Source organism: Pinus tabuliformis, chromosome X (assembly GCF_031772625.1).
Source record: "Pinus tabuliformis cultivar Carrire ecotype Pingquan chromosome X, CPIR1, whole genome shotgun sequence".
NCBI lineage: Eukaryota > Viridiplantae > Streptophyta > Pinopsida > Pinales > Pinaceae > Pinus > Pinus tabuliformis.
In genome coordinates this window covers 857628088-857643280 of record NC_142308.1, presented here as the reverse complement: position 1 = coordinate 857643280, position 15193 = coordinate 857628088, and the positions used below count along the sequence as shown (strand labels likewise).

The window sequence follows — 15193 nt, the reverse complement described above, 5'->3', positions numbered from 1 at the left end:
ATCTTGCAAAATGGAGGAGTGATTCTTCACTATAGGCTTCATGAGCCATTCTGGAATTTCCTCTATTGAAGCACAAGAAGAATGAGAAGATGGATGGGAGACTTGATTCGTGGATTTCCCAATTTTACAATCACATCAAGGAGGCACCCTCATTGGGACCAAAAAAGGAGAAGGACAAAGAACAAAAGAGGTAGTAAATGCCTCCTCTAAAATTTGAGGTGCCTCATGATTCACAAGAGTTGGAGAAGAAGGAAAATCAGGAGGTTTAGGCTCACTATATGAAAAGACATGAAGCAAGTGCACAAAATATTGCTTCAAGAAATACCAATTCAAATGTTTTTCAAGAAATTCACAACAGAGGTGAAGGAACCGATTAGAAAAATCCTCAACTGATTGATCAGGCTTCATTATTAAACGATTGATTCTTCCATAAAAATCTCAGTAGTTATACTTATCGAAGGATTTATGAATCTTCCTAGAAAGTTGGTCGAATGAATGGATAGAAGAAATGGGTAATGTATGACACCATTGACTAACACGACCTTCGAATGTGAGGGTGAGTAATCTATCCATGACATCTTTGGAACATATTCTATGAGAAATATAAAGACAGACAACTTGAAACAAATGTTCACGAAAAGTTGATTCAACCTCACCATCGAACTTAAACTCGGATAGGTTATGAATAACTTCCGCATGGATGGTAAAATTAAGTTCTTTAGAAAAACACACCTGAAATTGTGATTTGGGGAAGAGCCATTTTAAATAAGTGATTCAAACCAAACTCAATGGGCACAACCTATCATCTGGCCCTCCTTCTAGCACAATTTTGTTGATCGTGTTGGAAATTTGTCAACCAAGGGGATATCCCTTATATGAAGTACCAATTAGACCTCACATAATTTGATGTAGGAGTCCCATCTGGTATAAAGGCTTAGTTTCCAAATCATCAAAGATCTGCCTTAGCTCTAGCTGTTAGCACGGGAAAGTGATGCAATGGTGTCTTCGAATAACAAGGTGAGTGTGATTGGTGAGTGTGCAGTGCAACTGTGTCTAGGTTATCTTACTGCAAAATGGGGGAGAAAAGTGAGCCTCTAAGTGAGAGGTAATAGTACCACCCAGGAAGAGACACACATGAACCAGAAGGACCTGTCTAACATCCAGCAAAATAGTCCACATCAGAAGTGACAGTCATTACAGCCAATGTTCAAGGGAATATTTGTCTAACATCTAGCAGAATAGTCCACAGCGGATGTGACAGTCGTTATAAACGATAAGTGAGGAAAGGTATGTCCAATGTCCTGTGAAATAGTCCACAAGGATGATACAACAATAACAACCATTACAGCACATTCTCAATAAGATAAGCACTAAAATAATCAAAATAGTTCAACTATCTTAGTACATGTGAAAGAAAACATGAAATATTAACGTCCACAGAATAGTCCTACAAACATTCATAAGTAATGCATGAATAACATGCTAGCCTTAAAATGATTTTTTATTAATAAAAAGTTCCAAGACACATATTTACATTGTACATCACTAGCCCCAGTAGTGGAACATTGGAGCCACTCCTTGCTCCTCAAAGAACAAGTTGATCTCTCTAATGCCTTGCGAGAGGAGCCAAGGTGAAAAGTCCTTTTCTCATACAATGAGGGGGTATATATAACCAAGGGTGATGCTTCCCCTTTTGACTCTTTGACTACCCTCATGAAACTTCAACTTCCTATGAATTTTTCAACTTACGTGATTCCTCATATTCTTCTGTGTCTGCTGGAATTTCACTTTACAATACATTTGATTTACAATATACATGACCCACAATAGTGATGTGGCATATGAAAACTCGTGACATTACTTGACACAATACTATTGACATGGAATGACTTGATGGTGTGGCAATGTCAAGTCACTATTATTGCTGAGTGATAGATGTGTTCTTGGGAATGCTTTCTCCTCTCCTTCGCATAGCTTAATGATGCGTGACCTTCAATTATTTTCGGCCTTGGGAGGTGGTTGCAAACTTGTGTCCCTTTGATTTCTCTTGGCAGGTTCACTCGCTCGTTCAGCTACAAGTGAGTCTCTAGGCATGCTTCCCTCATTCTTCTCCTTCTTCAACATCTCGCCATGACTTGGTAGTGTATTGTCCCTACAATTCACTCATGACGAGACGACATCAATCCGAAAAGTTCGTAGTCTAAGACGATGAATTACTATCCATGGACTGGGCTTGGGACAAGTGACAGACTAGGAGAGAGGGCCCAGTAACTACGCATGGTGTAGTTCTATGTGACAGGGAAAGGGCTTGATCATTGATACTACACAGAGCACAGCTCAAGCTTGATTGAGGAACTTTTGAGCACAGTCCCCACTGGGGAGAAAAATTATGCAGTGGCCACTAAGAGTTAGGATTGTGCAATTCAGGAAGATAGCAGTTGATGCAGGATGAGACCCTTGAGACATATCTACGCAGTTTCCGAGGCAAGGAGGATTGGTTAGCAGAGAGGCCTGGAGGACAAATCTATGTAGTTCTTGAGGACAGTGAGCTCTGACTGGGAGGACATTGGGAGACACCTCTGCACAGTTCTAGAGGCCAAAAAAGATTGGGTTCTCTGCACATTTTGATGTTCCAACGGGAAAGGGGAAAATATTGAGGATTAACAGTGCAAAGTGTGCAGTTTAAGTCAAACTGGGAGTAACTACTGCACAATTATGGGTGTCAAGGAAGGTTGTTGAGCTCTGGAATTGCATAGTGCAACTGCCCTGGAGGATTGTGACTGTGCACTTCTTAGTTCTAGGCAGTAAGTTCACAACACTAAGGGCTGATGCTACGCAGTGCGTAGTTCAGTTAGGGCCCAGTTTAGTTCAATTACCTGACGAGGAAGACTTTCAGAAAAATGGGTAAGTGCTGGAGGAAGATAGACTTGTGATGAACTCGAAATGTGATCACATACATAGATTACTTTGAAAACATGAAAACATACACCACTGGGGAAAAACCAAAGCATTACCCTTTATGTGACCGTCTCATGACAAGAAGCGACAAGTGAAACATTTGAGATAGACTTTAGGACAATCGTGACGACACTTGTGCAACAGCGTTAAAGACTTTGTGTATGAGTGCGATGAGTGTTTATATGACTAGGAAAACTCATATACATAAATTCCAACCTTCGAAACCACCAGAAAAGGATCGCAACATTACATATCATTCAAACATGCCAAAAGACGACAGTTAGCCCAACATGCAAAAGGGAATGAAACACTTAGCGAAAACACATGAAATGACTTTCAGTGTTCTCAATCATACATGTCATTGAAGACATAATGATATGACAATGATAAGTTGTCATTCATACTACACTAAGAGTTTTTTTTCAAATTTATGAGATGTGCTTTGTTTTCCACACTTACCCTTCAAAGGGTTGTGAATTAGATGGAGTTTTCATGCAATCCTAGTCTCTAATCTTCTATCATACCTTAGGGTTCCTTGGTATTCTTATCTGATGATTATATTTTCTCCACGGCTCCTTGAGTATCATCTAACATGTCCTCCTTCTTAATCTCCTTCTTAATCATCTTGCCATAACCTGGGAGAATTCATGTATTTGTAATCCACTCATGACAAGACATCATCATTCTAATAAACCCCTAGTCTAAGATGTTGCATGATAATCCACTGACTGAACCGAAACTAGTCTAAGGTTAGGGGGGAGAAGGCTTAGTGATTGGGCTGGACTGAGGGATAAGGTTTCACAGTACCCATTGTGGGAAATATTTTCACAGTGCCTACTGAGGGTCAGAATTACGCACTTCAAGCAACCAGTGGTTGTTGTGGGGTGGGGCTCTAGAGGAAAAATCTGCACAGTTTTCAAAGGCAAGGGGGACTGGGTAGTAGAGATGCCTAGGGTAAAAATATACGTATTTCTTGAGGTTAGTGATCTCTGGTTGAGGGAAGGTCACTGGAGGTAGCCTTTGACAGTTTTGGATGCCAAGGGATGTTGGGCTTTCTGCGCAGTTCCAGTAGGGAAGCAAAAATCTTGAGGGTTGCAGATGCAAAGTGAACAGTTTAGGAAGGTTGGATGATTCTAGATTTCAAGGAATCTTCTGAAATTTGGCTAAGTGTGGGATCAGTGGAATTGATGTGAATAGTGATAGAACTTGATTGTGACCACACACTTGGACACTTAGTGATACAACATAGATCATCTACAACATATGAAAACATACTTTTCTTAATGCAACAACCTTTGTGGCAGCTTACGTGTGGCTCTAACAGTAGACTTTGTGAGGATAATGACGACACTTGTGTAATAGTGCATGAAACTTTTGAAATGAGTGAAAAACATGTCTATGTGATGAGAAAAACTCATTTTCACAAGGATTTCCCCTTGAAGCAAAGAAAAAATTCCCTTTGCCTGACAAGATATAACTCCCATACCCGAAGATGACACTTGTTATATAAAGATAAAAGTGTGAACGAATCTTGAGATCAAAGAAAGGAGCTTAAAATAATTAGCTTAACAATAAGTGACTAAGGAACGACCGATCACAAGATCCACATTATGCTCCAAAATTCAAGTGTAGGCCAATTTTTTTAAGGTGTTGCGGGCACTACAACAGGACCACTAGTATTTAGGGTTTTGGATGTCATAAAGTTATAAATAGCCTTAGATAGAAAAGGAAGTATCATCTACTTTTATTGTAATTGAGCTCTACTCTATTAGATGTTTGCCCCTCGACGAGGCAAGAGAACAATTTATTATGCTTCTGAATAATAAAATATCTTTGCAACTTGTCTCATTTCATGTGATATTTCTATGTTTCGGTAAATATCATTTTGTATTTCTGGAATTCTGGTATTTTTCGTAGGTCAAGTGCATAACATTTGTGCCCAGCATTTTTCTTCAATTTTTTGTTTATCATTTAGGTTGTACTCATTAGGTGCTCATGTAACAAAGTCATACTACAAAAAGAAATAAATGAACAATATAAAAATAATGATACTTTAGACAATGGAGGTAGAATATGGCATAATTTCCTAGCAACCATTTTCTTATTTAGCAATGTATTGCGTCAAGAAGTAGCACCTATCAACATATGCACATTACAAATAGAACTAATTTTTTGTCCTTAAAGCCAGTGCAAAAAAATTCTACAATGCAGCAAAAAAAATGAATAATTTGTTTCTCTTGAAATCTTAAATTATGTTCAAAAAATAAGATGATATAATAGCAACCCTGATGTGCAAAGGTTGCAACACCACAAGGCTATTGGACTAAGAATCACCAGCAAAGGAGCCTAGACCATGAATATTATTTGCATATGCAACCCTCAAGACTTGATCATTCCTTTCCAAATTTTGTCCATTAGTTGCCTCCAATGCCTTTGTTGCTTCTTTCACCTAGAAGGATACTCATCCATATAAAAACAAACTATGCATATGAAAAAAGGAAAATTATTAGCAAAGAATGGGAATCAACTTTGGATATTTTGTAAATAAATATATGAAACATGAAATACCGAATGAAAAGTTACAAATGAAAAGCCCCTTGAAACATGAGTAAATTTGTCATGAACAAGTCAAAGGTCCTACAAAAAAGTTAGTTTGTGACTCTTATCATCTAGAAAGAGTAACTTATTCATTAATCACATGATAGAGTAATCAAATCTATCATGGTTACCTTTATAGGAGCATGCTTGGAAAATTCATAATGTAGCATCTCTTCAACAACATTCTCATCTAACCCATGAACAACTAGAACATTTATTTGTCCTGAAAGAGAGAAAGCCTATATGATCTATCAAATTCACAAACAAAGTACTTTAGCTTCATACTAGATGCCTCTAAAGAGAAGAAAAAATGTCTCACCAGCTTCTGATGCTTTGTTTCTAGTTCGTGCTGGATTAGAAGACGCTACATCAACTGTAGGAGCATCCATGGTTCACCTTCGTTGCACTATAAAAAAAAAGAAATGAAACCTAAGACATTCTTCAACGAGCAATAGACCATAATAATTTTCTAAAGACAAAAATGATAAACTATACAAAATTGAAAACTAACTTGAAAACATGATGTGCGACGAGCAAACACAATCATAGATAGTGTATATCCAGTCAGCTATAGCGGCCACATATTTAACACCTCCTCAAATGGAACCCTTTGTTTTGATTTTATATTTTGATTTTTGATCCGTAAACTACCATGGATATTCCACTTGACAGCTCGTCACAAAAAATCTGATAATATTATATTTAAAATCTGAGATTCTACACTATTATAGTTTTATTTAATTTCTAGATCTGTAAAATTAATTGTAATTAGTGAATGCATGTAAAAGTAAATCAAGAATAAAAGTAGATAACAAAAAAATAAGCTCACAAACACATAGTACATAAGATATGCTCCCTAGGAAACCCTTTCGGGAGAAAACCCAGCTGGAAGGTGAGGTTGCTTCTCTCTCTTTCTCTATCTGGAAATATGGTTGTAGATACAAAGAAGTAATGCATGTGTCCCGTGGGCTACTACAGTGCACAGATCCTCTATGTGTGCTCTACCTCCTATCTTTCTTGGGTATCTTTGCTCAGCTATGGAACAAAATTCTCTTGAAAGAATGGAATGCCTAGTGGCCTGGTTATAACACAACCTGATAGCCTACTAGTGGTTAAGTTCGACTACATCAACTCTTAACTAGAGTTACAAAATAGACTCTTCTATAGTATTTTACATCACAAACACGTGTCTAACCCCTTTTCCATGAATAATCAGGGTTGGCGAGGCATCCTCCCAAACTGTAGGTGTGAAAACAAGAAGGTCAACTTCTGAGTGGCATAACTTTTGCATACGGACTCTGATTGACACGATTCTTGCACAATTGGAAAGCTCCCTATGTGTAAAATAACATTATCACTCACCTTTTCTAGTATCTCAAAGGGAACATACCTTAGAGCCTTAATTTTCTTACCAAGCCCCTACAACCTCTCCTTGTTTACTCTGTCTCCCACCTTGAATGATTTCTCTGTTCTATGATTATCACACCTGGACTTATACTTCACATGTGACTTCTTCAGTGTTTCCTATACCTATAGATGGATTTGCCTGAATTTCTCTATAAATTTTTCAGCCCTCAAAACATCTCCTGTCACATGTCTTCCTTCACTCCTCCTTGCTACCCATATGCAATATCCAAAGGTGAAGGTGGAAAATATCAAAAACAAGTTTCAAATGGGAAATTTCGTATAGAAGTGTGGACTGCTCTATTATAAGAATGTTGTATATATACCATAGTTTCATCCCAGGTCTCTGGATGCTTCTAGTTGTAACCCCTCAGAAGTTGCACCAAATTCATGTTGACTACTTCTGTCTACCCATCCGTCTGTGGATGGAATGTTGTATCTCTTCAACTTCGTGTCCATCTTCTCCCACAATGTAGTCCAAAATGCATTGAGAAATATTGTATCCCTATCTGAAATGATGCTCCTTGGTATCCCAAAGTCTACCCAGACCTGTCCAAAGAACAAGTTTGCTGCTTCTTGTCTACTGATGGTCTTTTTACATGGCATCAGAACACACATCTTGTTGAACCTGTCAACTACCACGAACAGGTAGTCATGTCCCTTCCTAGTTGATGGTAAACCTCCCACAAATTCCATGGAAATTATTTCTCAAGGATGAGTAGGTACATGTAAGGGAAGATACAGACCCTGTTTCCTATTGATAGGCTTGCTAGTACAACAAATCATGCATCCTCTTATGAACCTACCTACTTGTTCTTGCATCTTAGGCCAATAAACATACCTCTGCAAGTTAGCCACAGTCTTCCCTACACCAAAGTGCCCTGCAACCTTAGAGGTGTGAGCCTCTCTAATCAGTTGGGAACGCTCACCTTTAGGGACACATAGCTTATCCCTACTATAGAGTAACCCATCCTGGAGATGGTAGCCAACGGTGTTGTCATCACTGTGCACATGACTCTTGTTATGAAGAATTTGGTATCTACAGATAATACTAATTCCCTAGACAATAGCTATATCTAGAACAATAGTTTAAAGCACTTTAACCTTTTTCTATAAGCAATAGATAATACAAAGAGAATGAGAGGACCTACTTGTACTTTTGTTTTCCTATTGTCTCCTTTGTATCGATCCTGTCGCTCCTTCTCGTACTTAACACGCTTGAGAAGTACCTATAAACTTCAACATAAGACAAAGAACCGATCAAAGCAAAAGATCTATTGATTACAGGTAAATGGAATCAAATACATTCACACATGTAAGCATCACATATCAAGATAAGCATATGGAAAAAGGTGCAAATACTTTATTGAATAGAAGGAAGAATTACAACCATGAAGCCTGATTCGAAGTCACTCCTCCAGCTTTGGTTCCATCCACATCACATCATAGGCATGAAAATCCAGCAGCATAATGACACTTACAATAGTCTCAAATATCAAACTAACATTATCTCCTTACAATCATCAAAGTCCATCCCTTGATCACTTAGATGAATGCTCAATTTATAGGAAGATGGAGGAGGTTTTATCATCAATGAAGGTATTGAATGGCCTTCCATACTTATAATTAGTTCCATAGAGGAAGGGATGAGAGGATAGGAGGTATCTTAACTCATTCCTCGTCCATTTTTGAGCTCATAGGAGAAGATAAGTGTGGGAATTTTCTAGATGGATCCAGAAGATAAGAATATTCCTAGAACCCTATGTGAATTTCAATCAATCTCGCCCAGTGCAGGTCAAAGTGGGCCTAAGGGCTCTGCAGAGCACCCTTGCATGGGCCTAAGTGCTCTACAGAGCACCTTTACATGGGCCTATTACGTTGGTCCCTCTAGGAGTCATTTCAGGATGTCTTCAAGCCATGAAACTGTCAAGGAAGGAGACATTCAAAGTGTTGACTTGTCTAGGGCATGAAGCAAATGAATTAGGGTTTGATGATCCCTAATATTATTAATCTAGATGATGGGAGTGATGTGCCCAAATGGATCTATAACAGCTGCCCCCTAAAGCAGGAAGTCGAAAATAATAATGTCGACTGATATGCTTTACGATGTGATGAGGAGGTTCCAAGTGGATCATGACCTGCATCAAATACAATACATAATATCATGATATTTTGATTTTTTTCTCATGAATTTCTAAGGGAAGGCATACCCATGCTCAACATATAAACTTTCATTACAAGTCCATAGATAGTCGTCTACAGATATAGACCCATGATCGGATGAATATCAATGTAAAGCCATTGTACGGATGATTTAGTACATTTCCTGAAATCGCAGCCCAGATGGTTGAAACTAGATCCAAGGTCTTCTATCTCATTCAATCGTTCACTCAAGTATGAGTCTAACCATGTGAATATGTGATCTAAAGTCGAACATGGAAAGACAGTGTCTGATTACCAGCCAATGATATAAGTTGTTAACAGATGCGAGAGAAATCACCGATAATGATGATGATCCTCTATATTCTACATGGTGTGAATGGATGTTTTGATTTCAAACACCATACAAAGTCTTTTGGTCGAAGGCCAGTGATGTCAACCTATCGTCAAAAGCGAGAAACTTGCCATTGATGTATGCAAGCCTCAAGGTACTGGAAGGGTGTTTCTAAGTCAACTTCTTGGATAACGTGTTGATGTCGACAAGAAGAGACTTGTTGCAGGAGGGCCTTGATGTATCCCACATCAACGACACGAAACAAGTGTAATGATTTTGGAGATGGAATTTGACTGACAACACAAGGTTCAGGAATGGCAGTCATGAAAATGAAGGTTTATGGTATTGCAAAGGATGAATTTTGACTAAATGACTTCTCTTGAACATGTTGGCGACACTTAAATGAATTTGTAGCATTGACCCAAAACAAAGTGATGGATGGTATGATAAAACAATTGTATGATAACCATCAAGCTGATAACCCAACCCAAATAGTCATGGTGATGAAGTGAAAGTGTCATGTTCAAGAGCGACCTGCTACCAAAAGTGGTTTACCCCTTTTTCCATTTTCCCCAGTCATTGCTGACTAGTACCTCTTTATTTTTATCAAGCTTGAGGAGGATAACATATGCTTGTTGTATAATTCCACCCTTCAGGTGAATCCATTGCTATGTGATGTTTTAATGAGTCTAGCAAGGGTGAAACTCGGTCTTGTCATGATCGACAAGTTTGTCGCTATTTGATGTTTTAATGAATTTAACGACAAAGATAACTCGGTCCTTTTCATGTTTAGAGAGTTTGAAAAAGGACAAAAAGAAAACTCCACAAGTTCTTTTTCGTAACTTTTATCTCTCAAGTCCAAAAGAGCGTAAAACAATACAAGAGAGAACCTATTGACCATGTTTGGTCAACGTATTCCTTTTTCATAAATAATCTATCTCATCCCGAAAAAGGGTTAAACTTATACTGAGTAGATGTCATTTCCAATCCGTTAACGAGATGAATAGGACAAGCGCTCAGCAATCTTTTCATATTTCGAGAGTCTGAAAAGAGATTAAAGAGGACTCTACTTTGAGGAACGAGTGGTGTCTAGGATAGAAACTGGTTCCAGTGACGTTGGAAATTCTCAAAACATGTTGATTTATGTGAAGAGGCTAGCTAATAAGACCACTCATTGTAATTGTTCCTCAAAAAGGGTAAAACAACCAAGTGAAAGTGTATGATTAGCCAAGTAGATAGTGACGATGGAAGGAGAAAAACCAAGGCTCATCTGGTGGAAGAGGCTGATAGAATGGAAATCACGAGGGTTAAAATGGAAATGGGTTAATTTTTAGACAAGCTTGAACCATAGGGAACTATGCTTAGATTCAGTTTCATGTCTACACAAGCTTGAAATGAAAAACTATGCTTGGATTCAGTTTCATTTTTACACAAGCTTAAAACAAAGAACTACGCTAGAATTCAGTTTCATTTTTACACAAGCTTGAAACAAAGAATTATGCTTGATATTGGTTTACATGCCCGCAACATGATGAAAGGGAGAGTCTCCTGTAACCAGATGGAAGTCGTTGTGGTGAAGCAGTACGGTTATCCAACACATTTTTGGCTTCGTCCAGAAAGGGACAAAGGTGAATGGGGTGATTCCCTTCACATAACCTACAGGGAAACTTAAATTTACCACTAGGTGCATGCCCCCCAAGCTTCATTACATTCACCTAAGTAGACTACTTGTGGCTATCAGGTGGATGGAATGAAGGTTCGTTTACAAGATCAAGTGAAATACTCGATTGGGATTTTACAAGATCTAATCAAAGACTCGAATTGGAACTTTGCTCCAAGGGACCTTGTTTCATTTTTTAATGAGCTTGACACAAGACAAGGAACTCTGCTCAGATTCCTTGTTTCATTTTTTAACAAGCTTGACACAAGACAAGGAACTATGCTCATACTCCTTGTTTCATTTTTTAACGAGCTTGACATAAGACAAGGAAATATGCTCATACCCTTTGTTTCATTTTTTAATGAGGTTGACATAAGACTAGAAACTATACTCATATCCTTGGTTTCATTTTTTAATGAGGTTGACAAAAGACAAGGAACTATCCTCATGGGAGTTGTTTCATTTTTTAATGAGGTTGACACAGTAAAAGAACTATCCTCATGTTCCTCGATCATGACTCATAAGAGGTCATGACTTCCAAGATATTCTCATCAGATGGGAGAACAATGCTCTAGAAGGGATCCGTAGCAATGAATCCATTAGAGAGATCTGGTTCTAATGCCCCCAGTACATAATGTACAACATCACTAAATTTATCATCAATTGATGTAAGCATGGAACGGGTTGCGACATAATTAACCCGTGGCGGGGATGATACCATTGGTACAAAAGGACCACTTAGGGAAGATGGTTGACTGGAAGCCATATTTGGATCGGGAAATGAAAGCTGGTCAATGGTGACAATTCTTCCTTCATGCGGGAAACAAATCACTCGAAAGAGTGTTGAAATAATAGCTCCCATTTCATAAACATAGTCACGCCCAAGAAGTAAATTGTAATCTAAAGGACTTGGGACTACCATCACATTGAGATAAACAATTTTTCTTCCCAAAGTAATAGGTAACTGAGGGAGGATCCCTAATGGTTGACTGGTTCCTCTGTTAAAAGCCAACAGATTCTGGGTAACTGGCACAAGTGGTGGCAAACTGAGCTCTTGCCAAGCAGTAGAGGAAAGGATACTCGTTGATGCACCTTCATATATAACAGTGCCGGATACAATCATATTATAAGCCTGTACTATGATTGGGAAAAGTAAATAAGAAGGAAGAAGACATCCTACCAGTCGATTCCAATCGAAGGAAGTGACTAGACTACTTGGAGGGGGTACCATAGAAACGGGAGAATTAACCCCTTGAGTTGCGAGAGCGGGAGGATTTTCCACATGTCTTGATGGAACGGGAGGATTGCCCCCAAGCTCATTAGAATATGAAGAAATGAAAAAAACCTAAGTGTTATCATATTCACTCTCTTCGGAAAAAGTATCACTCCCTTCGGAAAAAGTATGATTAACTGAAGGTGAAATTGGGTCAACTGTTTCCTCAACCTGTGATTGGTCAGGTATAGACTCATGTGATTCACATTCAGAGAGAGTGGGTTTGACCAATGGTTGATTTGGGTTAGTCACTTTATCAACTAGTGAAGGATTAAGCGATAGTCTCCTATAACCAGATGGAAGTTGTTGTGGTGAAGCAGGACAGTTATCCAACACTTTTTTGGCTTCATCTAGATAGGGACAAAGGTGAATGGGGTGATTCCCTTCACATAACCTATAGGGAAACTTAACTTTACCCTTATTTCCATGAACTTTACTACCACTAGTTGATGGTGTGTCACCAACACGATCTCCAGAAGTTGATGACACAGGATGATGTGAACGGGAAGACCATTCTTCTAAGATTTGAGGAATACCAAAACAAATTAGAAGAAGATGGTCTCCCGCACAAAGTTTGCATGGACATTAAACTTTGTGAGGCTTGACAGATGGTTTCTCATCAGATGTTGCATTCAAATAAATGGTTGCTTGGTTGCCCCTCTGCTAAATTTTCTTCTTCTTCTTCTTCTTCCCTTTCTTCTTCTTCTTAGCCACCTAGTTACTAGTACAATACTTTCACTAGGCAAAGAGGAAGAAGGGGAGGAAGAAACAACCGAGGAAGAAAGCAAAGGGTCAACTTTAGGATCAACTGGAGGTTGATTTTGTCCAGCTGGAGGAGTACTCGATTGCGGAGAAATCACGACATTTTTAACTAGGGAGGTTGAAAACAACCATACTGGAAAGCCAATGGTAAATCCCGGAAGGGACAATGTAGCCATATAAGGAGCACCAATATTTCCAAAAGGAGGAAAAGGACTAGGATTCCCATCAAAAGGAATTCCTTGATTGGTGGACTATGGATTTGTTGCCATATGTCTCAACCTAAGACCAACTAAGGAGCGAGTGTGGAGGATGTTATCCACAGTCAATTAATTTTATCTTAATCAAAGTAACATAACAAAACAAAAGAGGGATAATCTAGGCAAAAGGTTTACCAAGCAACAGTTTACTGCAGAATACCTCCTGGCGAACCGAGAAGTACGGGCAGGAAATCCCCCCGAATGTTGTGTTCGGTGTATCATAGTGTACAAGGCGGCCGACTTGGTTACCTAAGGATGGATAGCAACCTAGTGTTTTCCTCCCATATATACCCAAAAGTACGTGGAGGCCAAATCTGTATTAGCAATGTCTAATGCAAAACCACATAGTTAGAGCATTCCCATATATTTTACGTACTGTAACACCGCCATATATACCCAAAGGTACGTGGACAAGCTACGATATACTCATGTACGTGGAATGAGATATCACACTCAAGATGTATTACAGACAAGTTAGTGAAAGTTGTTATGTTTTATGACGCCAGAACATATCTCTAGCCTAGAACCTCTAAATGTTTTGCGTTAGCTGATAATTCTCCATTAGGTTATTTGAGATAACGTTTAAGTTGATCTTCTTAGGAATTTTCATTTCAAGGTTCACCGCGTGATGTATGTTTTCAAATCCTATAATGCAACTAACATGAGAAACATTCTTTCATTCAATTAACAATGAAAACCATAGCTAGTAAGGGATAGAGCAAATAGATCTTGACAAAGAGCAAAGAGCACACCTAATGCAATTTCCCTGGCTATTCCTATCTATCATTCACAGACTTTAATATGCACAATGCAAGTTTTTCTTTTCAATTCCCTTAATGTTGAAATGAACAAAATGAAACTAATGCACATACAATCAATCAATATTTTTGCAAGAACGAAGACTTTACGATAGTTCCTTTTTGAAAGAAATGAATTCTTTTACGACACTTTCTTTTGAACAAATACTAATCGACTATAATCTAACTTTGACAATGAATCGATAATGACAAAGAAATAATTTAAGAAAGATTAATCAATCAAAACCAAAGTAGGGCTAGCAAAGGAAATACAATGTTGATTTCAGAGACATAACAATCATTGATATTTCAACATGTTATACTCCTATACCAATAGGTGTCATATTTCATGATTGACTTGATGAGCTCTGTAATATGTTCATCTCTTTCCTTGTTGCAAAGGTTTTCCATATTATCAAAAATTAAAAAAATTAAAAAAATTTAAAGAGGGTATGCCCTAAAAGAAAAATCAAAGGGTAAAAAAAAGAATAAAATGGTCAAAAAAGTGAAAGAAATGAACCCCAAACAAAAATAGACCAGGAAAGTGTGCAAGTCCAAAATGCCACTACTTTTTATTTTCTGTAATAAGCATTGTGTGCAGCTTGTTAATTTATGCCACAATTTATGAATGGCCAAACAGCTTAATCTTGGCTAGTTCATATTTGAATTTCCTGTTTTAGAGATAGAGAATAAAATCTGACCAAACTGTTTAATCTTGGCAGATAAGAAGATAGGTAGATTAAATAAAAAGGATCTCAATAGTTAAATCTAATCCCTTGGATGTAATAAGTGCAGACTTAGGTAGGCTTACCATGAAAAGAAAAGGAAAGTTGATAAGAATTTGCCAGTCTAAGTGCACCCAAATAAAGAAGAAAAAATGCTAGGCCAAAGTAGGCAAGGTAGGTAGATGGTGTTGCATAATGATACTTGTGATACTTTATATCTCTAAAAATGTTAATCTTTATCTCTATCACTAGTGAAAGGGTCGAC

The 15193-nt window shown here is 38.1% G+C and overlaps 1 pseudogene; it reads right to left on the bottom strand.

Annotated features, from left to right (window-relative positions):
• Window positions 1–5281: 5281 nt before the first annotated feature.
• The window catches only part of LOC149142415 (SUPPRESSOR OF ABI3-5-like), a 56461-nt pseudogene continuing 46549 nt past the window's right edge, over window positions 5282–15193 (bottom strand).